The sequence below is a fragment of the Rhinopithecus roxellana genome, chromosome 4, assembly GCF_007565055.1.
Source record: "Rhinopithecus roxellana isolate Shanxi Qingling chromosome 4, ASM756505v1, whole genome shotgun sequence".
Classification (NCBI taxonomy): domain Eukaryota; kingdom Metazoa; phylum Chordata; class Mammalia; order Primates; family Cercopithecidae; genus Rhinopithecus; species Rhinopithecus roxellana.
This window is the reverse complement of record NC_044552.1, coordinates 9,526,895-9,538,067: the sequence shown is the minus strand read 5'-3', so window position 1 is coordinate 9,538,067 and position 11,173 is coordinate 9,526,895. Positions and strand designations below refer to the sequence as shown.

The following is an 11,173-nucleotide window of genomic DNA, read 5'->3' as shown; positions in this document are numbered from 1 at the left end:
GCATGTGCTGATTTCAGACGAGGTGGCAGCCAATGTAGAAAATATTAGAATTTTTCCTTGGAACTGGAGTGTGATGAGAGGTGCTTGCCATAAACATAACCTACTGTCTTTTCTTTGAAATTTCCTTTCTGTTTTTGAAGGTAAAATAGGAAATAATCTTCTCTGAAGATACTTGATAATAATTCCCAAAAAACACAAAAACACGTGCTTCCCCTGCACTGTGCTTTCAGATATTCTGGCTCTAGTTCAGCTGGTGGATGAGCTGATTGATGCATTCACCCTGATAGCCAGGTAAGCCCATCTCTCTGAGAAAGCCCACTCTATTCTTGGCAGTGTGACAGGCCACTGAGAGGTGGAAAGGGTGCAAGGATCATGAGATCTCCTGGAAATACTTCTGGGGAGGGCAATTTCATGAATGAGGTCTTCCAAGCAAATGACACCAAACTTCCCCAGGTGCTCCTCAATCACTGTGTTGTCTGTCAGAGGGATGGTCTTATTTTCGACTGTGGCTTGTCGACATTTCAAAATGAGTTCCCAGACAAACTTCCCAGGTGGAAATCCCTGGGTCACATAAGGTCCCACTATATGAAGCATTTTTAAGTTCTGGGGGGTGACTTTTACAAAGACATCACTAAAAATTTTCTTCAGGCGAAGCCTTGCAATGGTTCTCTGCACCAGTAAACTCACACCATTAATCCTTTCAATGAGTACAGCAAAGGCCAAGGAGCCTGTAATTTCAGCACTTTGGGAGGCCGAGGCAGGAGGATCACCTGAGATAGGGAGTTTGAGACCAGCCTGGCCAACATGGCGAAACCCCATCTCTACTAAAAATGCAAAAATTAGCCAGGCATGGTGGTGCATGCCTGTAATCCCAGCTACTGGGGAGGCTGAGGCAGGAGAATCACCTGAACTCAGGAGACAGAGGTTGCAGTGAGCTGAGATCACGCCACTGCACTCCAGCCTGGGCAACAGAGTGAGACTCCGAAGGAAGGAAGGAAGGAGGGAGGGAGGGAGGGAAGGAAGAAGGGAGGGAGGGAGGGAGGGAAGGAAGAAAGGAGGGAAGGAAGGGAGGGAGGGACGGAGGGAGGGAGGGAGGGAGGAAGGGCAAAGCCAAGGAATGTTTATCTGGCAATTCCAAGGCATGAGGTTTCACTTCTAGTCGTCTGAGGTGCACCTTGTCATGTTTCTGCCACCAAGAATCATCTAGAAAAAATTCCAGTCACTTAAACCTGAGCCCTTTTTCTTTCCTCTGCTCATCCTTTGCCAAAAGTGCCTGATTTGCCTGAATGGCTTTGAGGGCTCGATAAGCCTTCCTCTTTTTCAGGAGATTTTCTGGAACCAAAGGAATTTTTCTTTGCTCTTGCTCCAGCATCTTTCGAGTGTATTTGGTGGTTTTTCAAAGTAGTTACTGCTGTCATACCCCAAAGAGTGACATTTGTGGTCAAAAGTATTCTTTATAAGGAAAACATTGAGATCTGTTTTGTGGCTTAAAAAAAAGAAAGTCGTGGCCGGGTGCTGTGGCTCACGCCTGTAATCCCAGCACCTTGGAAGGCCGAGGCAGGTACATCACCTGAGGTCAGGAGTTCAACACCAGCCTGACCAACATGGAGAAATCCCATCTCTACTTAAAATACAAAATTAGCTGAGTGTGGTGGTGTATGCCTGTAATCCCAGCTACTCAGGAGACTGAGGCAGGAGAATCACTTGTACCCGGGAGGCGGAGGTTGCCGTGAGCCGAGATCGCGCCATTGCCCTCCAGCCTGGGCAACAAGAGCGAAACTCTGTCTCAAAAAAAAAAAAAAAAAAAAAAAAAGAGAAAAGAAAGTCAGTTGCAAGGATGAAACAACAAGAAGATGACAAATTTCCATCAGAAGGTCAGGTGGCAACCTTTGAAGAGTACTGCAAATTACATGAGATTCTGGAAGCTCAGATCAAAATGTAGTTTGGGTTTTTACCAAAGATGACGTTCTGAACATTTTAGATCAGCTGATTTGACATCATTCATTGGCAAAACTTTAGAAGAGTCAACACAGGGAGAAAAAAAAAAATCCTGTGGACAGAAGAAAAAGAAGATGAGATTGCCAAGTCAGTAATGGCCCACTAAGAATGTCAAAGAGGGCCAGGCGCGGTGGCTCACGCCTGTAATCCCAGCACTTTGGGAGGCCAAGGCGGGTGGATCATGAGGTCAGGAAATCGAGACCATCCTGGCTAACACAGTGAAACCCCGTCTCTACTAGAAAATACAAAAAATTAGCTGAGCGTGGTGGCGGGCGCCTGTAGTCCCAGCTACTTGGGAGGCTGAAGCAGGAGAATGGCGTGAATCCGGGAGGCGGAGCTTGCAGTGAACCGAGATCGCGCCCCTGCACTCCAGCCTGGGTGACAGAGCGAGACTTCGTCTCAAAAAAAAAAAAAAAGAACGTCAAAGAGAGGACTACATTCATTTCCTTTTTACAAAAGATTACCAGCCTAAAGAATCTTTTCAAAATCATTATCTTGACTTTTTAAAAACTTTTTAAGAAAATCCATTTTATTCTTGTGGCATTGATGAAGAATTACAAGCTGGATGATTATATAGTTTTAAGTGAGACAAACTTCACTGAGCGACTTAGCCAGGAATACTTACTTCCTGTAGGTAGATTGTCCCTGGAAGTACACGGGACCCCCTCGGCCTTCATCAGTTGGCTAAGGGTTGCTGCCAGCCTCCGTTTCTTCTTGATTCAACATTATTGACCAAGAGGAGGCTCAACATTCTTATTCAGAAAAGAGGCTTCTTGGCTCAACTTTTATTTAGGTTGTCTCTGCTACCCAGTTCAGAGATGCTCTCATCTCATAAGATGAATTTGACATAAAAATGCCTCCATTTCTCCATGCCTTAGGACCAGTGGTGTTGATAACTATGACCTTGAATGGGACAGAAGCATGCTACACTGACAACGTAAAACACTTGATCCAAATAAGTGTATGCTCATGTAACAATATATTATTTTAATATATTCTATTTATCAGAGACGCCAGTAGCTTTTTCTTCATATAGCTCATTGTTGAGACCCCTGGCACACAGTACATAGTCTGTGAACAGTTGTTGGAGGAGCAGACAAATGAAACGTTGCTTGTGCTTCTAGAGTTCTTTGCTCAAGTTGATTTTTCCAAATATCTGAATTTGGAGGAGAGCTCTTGTCCTAATAGAGATCCAAGGAGAACTGTTAGGTAAGGATTTTTGAGGGGTTGTACTCCAATCACATGTAGCTTTCATAGGGATTGTGCACTGAAACCCTAGGAGATGCTTTGAAAATCTCTAAGAATACATATTACGAATTCAACAGCTCTCCAGTCATTTTGCTGATATATTAAAAGGCAACATTTTTATTAATTTATGAAGTATTGTCTCACCAGTTCTAGGCAATAAAGAAGTTTACAAGGTCAGTCAGGATCTGAACAAAGAATAAAGAGAAAGAGAGTCTGAAACTGGCAATGCTGTCAGGAAATTGGTGGGTACAAAATGAATTGGGGGTGATGGCCCAGTGTGCGACATTAAGGATCAAGTGACCCGGCATAATGTAGATGCCAAGACTGCAAAAAAAATGACACAAGATCCTGACAGAAAATAATTGGTACTTATTTGCATATAATTTCTTATATGTTTTATAAGTTAATTGAGGTCAAAATGAACATAAATTCCCGTCGGCCCGTGTATTTTCATCTTATGCATCCCCAGTTCCCACCAGCCTCTGCTGAAGGAGGTCAGGCTAACCCATTCAGAAAAAGAAGAAAAAACAAAATCCCTGCTTAGCCCAACCTAAGGCAGTGGTTCTCTAAGTTCATCCTGCAGCACTGCCAAGGGTCTCAATCCATCATCTCCGGCCTCACCTTCCTCTTCTCATCACCATCATAACATTAAAGTGCCAGACGGGCTGTTCACACTCAAGCAAATGATTTCCTTCACTCCTCATCACAATCCTCGTTTTGCAGATGATGAATCTGAAATACAGAGAGGTTTAGTACCAAGGGCAAGTCACCCAGCTGCTAACAGGAATTCCAATCCAAACAACCAGCTTCAAAGCCAGTGCTTTTAATTAAACCTCATGCTCTCTTGAACCATTCCTCCATAAATCAGAAAACCTCTAGCCCACCAGAATTGCATGACTATCAGACATCAGGATGTCCATCTCCCTCTGAGCACCCCACTGGACTATAAAGACTCCTCGGTATCATGGAGACACAAAAGGCCAGCCCATTCACACTCACCCTTTTCCCTCTTCCATGCCACCAACCCCAGGAGGCTACTTAGGCTTGGGAGCTTCAGTCTCAGGCCACCCTGGTTTCCATCAATCTTCCATGAATCTTCCCACACAAGAAACAGTGCTCTAGGTATTCCCAGACTTGGCTGACGTATTTCTTCTACAATTTATGACCCCCTAAGTACAGACACCTAGGAAGTAAGCCTAATTCTGAGTCTGAGATGGAGGGTGATCTTGACGAAGGCCTCACTTTCCTTTCTCATTAACCATGAAGCAGAAACTATATTCATCAGTTTCCATGCTAGAGAAATTTTGAATAGAAAATGACGGAAAAATACTTTTTCTATCAGGAAAAAAAAAAAAAAAAAAAAAAAGACAAGGCGGCTGGGTGCTGTGGCTCACTCTTGTAATCCCAGTACTTTGGGAGGCTGAGGTGGGCAGATCATGAGATCAAAAGATCGAGACCATCCTGGCCAACATGGTGAAACCCCATCTCTACTAAAAATACAAAAATTAGCTGGGCATGGTGGTGGGTGCCTGTAGTCCCAGTTACTTGGGAAGCTGAGGCAGGAGAATCGCTTGAACCCGGGAGGTGGAGGTTGCAGGGAGCCAAAATTGTGCCACTGCACTCCAGCCTGAGTTACAGAGGAAGACTCAAAAAAAAAAAAAAAAAAAAAAAAGACAATGTGAAGAACAATGTGTATAATAGATTTCTATTAAGACGAGGAAGATAAAAATCTGTAACATGTACAGTCATGTGACACAAAATGACACTCAGTCAATGACAGACTGCGTATACCATGGTGGTCCCATAAGATTATAATGGAGCTGAAAAATTCCTATTGCCTAGTGACGTTCACCATTGCAATGTCTTAGTGCAATGCATTACTCATGTGTTTGTGGTGATGCTGGTGTAAACAAACCTACTTGACTGCCAGTCATATGAAAGTAGAGCGCACACAACTATAAGTATGACTCATAACACTCCATAGTGATAATAAATGACTATATTACTGGTTTATGTAGTCACTGTACCATACTTTTTATCGTCATTTTAGAGTGTACCTTTCTCCTTATATTTTTAAAAGGCAACTGTGGAACAGCCCAGGCAGGTCTTTCAGGAGGGATTCCAGACGAGATTGTTACCACAAAAGATGACAGCTCCCCTGAAAACCTTCCAGTGGGGCAAGATGTAGAGGCAGAAGATACTGATATTGATGATCCTGACCCTGTGTAGACCTGGGATGTGTGTGTTTGTGTATCAAGGTTTTTAACAATGTTTTAAAAGGTAAAAAATAAGTAATTATAAAAATATTAAAAAGCTTACAGAATAAGGATACTGTACAGCTGTACAATATGTTTTTTAAGCTAAGTATCATTGCAAAGGGACCAAAAGGTTAAAAAGGTTTTTTAGGGCCGGGCGCGGTGGCTCAAGCCTGTAATCCCAGCACTTTGGGAGGCCGAGACGGGCGGATCACGAGGTCAGGAGATCGAGACCATCCTGGCTAACACGGTGAAACCCCGTCTCTACTAAAAAATACAAAAAACTAGCCGGGCGAGGTGGCGGGCGCCTGTAGTCCCAGCTACCCGGGAGGCTGAGGCAGGAGAATGGCGTGAACCCGGGAGGCGGAGCTTGCAGTGAGCTGAGATCTGGCCACAGCACTCCAGCCTGGGTGACAGAGCAAGACTCCATCTCAAAAAAAAAAAAAAAAGGTTTTTTAGTTTGTGTAGTAAGAAAGTTACAGTAAGGCCGGGTGTGGTGGCTGATGCCTGTAATCCCAGCACACCAGGAGGCCAAGGCAGGAGAATTGCTTGAGGTCAGGAGTAGGAGACCAGCCTGGCCACCATGGTGAAACCCTGTATCTACAAAAAATACAAATATTAGCTGTGCATGGTGGCACACGCCTGTGGTCCCAGCTACTCCAGAGGCTGAGGTGGGAGGATCACTTGAAACTGAGATTTAATGAGCTGTAATTGCACCACTGCACTCTAGCCTGGGTGACAAAGTGAGACTGTGTCTCTATAAATAAATAAATCGGCAGATAAATGATGGACTAAGAGAGACTTTTGACTGTATAATGTTTTGTATATTTTCATTTTTTACCCATATGAATATATTATCTATTCAAAAATCTAGGCCGGCATGGTGGCTCACGCCTGTAATCCCAGCACTTTGGGAGACCAAGGCAGGAAGATCATGAGGTCAGGAGTTTAAGACCAGCCTGGCCAAGATGGTGAAACCCTGTCTCTACTAAAAATACAAAAAAATCTAGCCAGGGGTGGTAGTGGGTGCCTGTAATCCCAGGTACTCAGGAGGCTGAGGCAGAGAATTGCTTGAACTCAGGAGGCAGAGGTTGCAGTGAGCCAAGATCAAGTCACTGCACTCCAGCCTGGGTGATAGAGCGAGACTCAAAAAAAAAAAAAAAAAAAAAAAACTAACAGGTTGATTTTTAAATTTAAAATGTATATATGACCATGAGAAGTATTAACATTGATTGCCTCTGAACAAAGAAACCACGAGGTAGAAAAATGATGTATTTGTTTCTTACAGCTACCATAACTAAGTGCCACAAATCACGTGACTAAAAACAACAGAAATTTAGGCTAGAGGCAGTGGTGGCTCATGCCTGTAATTCCAGTGCTTTGGAAGGCCAAGGCAAAAGGCTAACTTGAGGCCAAGAGTTCAAGACCAGCCTGGGCAACATGACAAGGCCTCATCTCTACAAAACTAAAAAATAGAAAAATTAGTCAGGCATGGTGGCATGCACCTGTAGTCCCAGCTACTTGGAGGCCGAGGCAGGAGGACTGCTTCAGCCAGGAGTTCAAAAGTGGGCCTGGGGAGTCATGACTGCAATCCCAGCACTTTGGGAGGCCACGGTAGGTGGATCACCTGACGTTAAGAGTTCAAGACCAGCCTGGCCAACATGGTGAAACCTGGTCTCTACCAAAAACACAAAAATTACCTGGGCATGATGGTGGGCATCTATAATCCCAGCTACTTGGGAGGCTGAGGCAGGATAATCACTTGAACCCGGGAGGCAGTGGTTGCAGTGAGCCAAAATTGTGCCATTGCATTCTAGCCTTGGCAACAAAAGCGAAACTCTGTCTCAAAAAAATAAGTGCACTGAGCTATGATCCTACCCCTGTACTCCAGCCTGGGCAACAGAGCAAGACCCTGTCTCTAAACAAAACACACACACACACACACACACACACACACACACACACACAGGAATTACTGTTTTACAGTTCTAGAGCCTACAAGACCAAAAACAAGGTGCCATACTCCCTCTAAAACTATGGGTGGAATTCTTCCTTACCTCTCCCTAACTTCTGAGGGTGGAGGGGGCTGGCAGTCACTGGGGTTCCTTGACTTGCAGATGCATCACTCTACTGGCTACTTGAATGCTGCAGGTGTTCTCCCTATCTGTGTCTGTGCCCAATTTTTCCTCTTCCTTCCTGTAAGGACACTAGTTGTATTGCATCAAGGGCCCCCAAACTCAAGTGTGACCCCAGCTTAACTAATTCAATCTGCAACAACCTAATTTCCAAATCAGGCTGCATTCTGAGGCATTGGGGGTTAGGACTTCAACCTATCTTTTGGGGAGACACCATCCAACTTGTAATAAACAGGGTAGGGAAATTTTTTGCAGTGTTTCCTTTTACAATGTTTTATTTTTTCATGCCATGTGCAAAAAAGAAATGCATAACACTTACAATTTTAAAAGACTGACATCACAAATTAGTGTGTGGTTGGAAAAGGGATGTTCTGTGTTTAGGCTGTATTCTGAAATCTTATTATAGGAAAATTCTGTCTGCACTTGGGTGTGCTTTCTTTGGGGTTGACTTTACTTTTAGCACATTCCCAGTATACAAAAGAAAAGTAAAAAATACACACGATAAGTATATGCATGTTTACACAAGCCCTGATCTTTTTTTTTTTTTTTTTTTTTGAGACGGAGTCTCACTCTGTCGCCAGGTTGGAGTGCAGGGGTACAACCTCCGCCTCCCAGGTTCAAGCAATTCTCCTGCCTCAGCCTCCCAAATAGCTGGGATTACAGGCGCACACCATCACGCCCAGCTATTTTTTTTTTTTTTTTTTTTTTTTTTTTGTATTTTTAATAGAGACGAGGTTTCACCATATTGGCCAGGATGGTCTTGATCTCCTGACCTCGTGATCCGCCTGCCTCGGCCTCCCAAAGTGCTGAGATTACAGGCGTGAGCCACCGCATTTGGCCCAAGCCTTGATATTTTTATTACCTTAGGACAGTCATAGTGGGATCCCACTGACACGGTCACTTTAACACAACTGGCACAAAGTATACTTCATTTTGGGTTTAGTTTTTCTCCAGTAAATACAGGAAGGAGCAAATATGTATCACCCAGGATTCCCCTCCCCAGCATTTATGAATTACTCAATAAAACCTAACGGCATCATCATTAATTCAGATGACACCCATTCACTTAGAAAACCATGGGAGATTTCAGGGCTAAAGAGCCATCATCCACAAAGTGGCTGATATTTTTACTGCAAAATTCTGGAGGATTTGTTTTGTCAGAATGAAAAAACAGTTAATGTGTTTACGGGCAAAAATTCAGAGTTTTGGGGGGGTTTCAGGGAAGTGGGAAGGCTGATAAGGACTCTCTGCTCACAGAAAACCCAGCGTGAAAACTCAGCACAAAGTCTTCACTGACAGAGAAATTCAACACTTGGTTTTCTTTAAAAAGATCTATTCAACTGAAAAATTAGGAAACCAAATTTAGTCTCACTGCTTTTTAAGAACACATTTTTCTCTCTAAATGCACCCATTTCCAAATCTCCTTTGATTACTGTCTCTTGTTTAACATTTTTCCAGCCAAGAGATCTAAACCTTCACAAAATGTATCCGATTAACTTAATTTTATTTCAGTTACTTTAGATGCAAGATCCCCTGCCAGTCACTATGAAGAACACAGATATAAATAAAACATAGGCCCTACCCTCAATAAACTTGTCAACCCACCCAGTAAAGGAAACAGACATAAACAACTAACCCAACACAAAACAGAATGAGAATTTCCCCCATGCTTTATTAAACAGGGCCTCATTGTAGCTGAAGCATGAACAGCATTGCATTTATTAACTTTATTATAAAGGATGTTGGATAAATAATGATGATGATGCCAGGATCACAGAGGTTAAACAGAGTTAAAGCAGGGTTAAATAAAGTTACAAGAAATATGCGATAAAAAGTCAGGAGAAGAGACAATTGCTTCTGACTGGGGAGATTAGAGATGCTTTATGAGATGAATTCGTAAGCTGGGATTTGGAGGGTAGGAAAGTGTTTTTGTTGTTTTCTGAGTGAGAGGGATGGCATTGTAGGCTGAGCAAAGGTCAGGAGGAGTCCTGTAAGTTCCTGACATATTCAAGGCAACGCAGGAAGCCTGGAGCAGCCAAAGCACAAGGTGTTTGCAGGCATTTAATGGAACAAAAGTCTAGAAGGGCAATTTGGGGTAGGGTTGGGGAAAAGCTTACCTGCTAGGCTAAGAGGAGGTTAATTTTTACAAAAGAAAGACTGCTGCAGTTTTTCAAGGACGCAATTTATGTAAGTGGACCCATGTTTAGCAATATAATTCTAGGCTACAATGAAATACTCAGCATTAACCCAGTGTGGCCAATGGACTGGAGTGAAGAATACCTGGATACGAGGCTCTCAGAGGGAAAGTCTTGGTGTTAGCTCATTCCCAGCCTGATTATACAACCACTTTACATTGTCAAAGCACTCTGCAGTTTTATGGTAGCGTTTATTTCACCTAATCCACCCAAAATCCCTATGATCTGTGTGTGTGTGTGTGTGTGTGTGTATATATATATATATATAAAACAATGGTAATTTTACAGATGAGGAAATGGAAGTAAACCCCATTGTAAGTGGCTCACCCACAGCCCAAAACTGCCAATTCCTCAGCCTCCAAATCCACTCCTCTTTCCACAAAACCACAGCCAACTCCAAGCATGTCCATCTTTACTTTAGAGTGGGGGTTATTTCCTTGAAGATATCTAATGTTGTAGATAAAAAGATAGAAATATTTGGGAGTTAAAAACTAGTTTCCTCTTAACAAAAATTGCCTCTTTACACACGTGCGCGCGCACACACACACACACACACACCCCAAAACTTGAGCACAAAGATTTAGAGCGAAGCAAATGTTAGCAGTCAACTTTTAAACTTTTGGAAATGGTGTCATTAAAGGAATAACAACCACAATAATAAGACTACAATAAAACAGTCAATACTCATATGGTGTGAATGAGAAGAATTGTTTGTTACATTCTCTCAGGAATGTGGGTCAACCTTCTCATGCTTCCCCTACAGCCTTGTCTGAAGCATTAACAAATGGCTTTTGTGTCCCTGTCTATGTGACTATGGTATGTAACTGGACAAGCGGCTACTTCACACAAGAAGGGTTTATATATAAAGGTTTATATCTACCCATGGCCCCAGACAGAGCCTTCTCCCCCAGATGGATTGAAATGTGATTTGAGAAGTACTGTGGTTTGGTTCCCACCCCCGCCCCCTTAGCCCTGTTTTGGGAAGTCACTAACTCCAGTTGACTGGGCTTTGCCCTTTGTTGGCAATGAGTCCCAAGCCAGATTTTCTGCTAGCACACTCTAATGTGTTCATTGGCTCCTTAGGACTTCCCAGGATGTCTTTGTGGGTGGCAGGGCTTTTTATTTTTTAAATTTTGTTGGAAGGGGGAAAAGGGGGCTCTACTATTCTTTGTAAATGAGGCCATTTCAGGTAAAGCTATTTTGTGACCATTTTCATCCCCTTTTCTCCCTCAAGCCACCTTTCCTTCCCCTCTTAACTCACTTCTTTAGTAATTGTGATCATTTCTACTTTCTCGATTGTTAGTCTATTAGTACATTTTCCAACTTATCTTATGTTCTATTG

At 43.0% G+C, this 11,173-nt stretch overlaps 1 pseudogene; it reads right to left on the bottom strand.

Annotated features, from left to right (window-relative positions):
* Positions 1-241: 241 nt before the first annotated feature.
* Positions 242-1,375, bottom strand: LOC104671970 (annotated as a pseudogene).
* Positions 1,376-11,173: the final 9,798 nt, after the last annotated feature.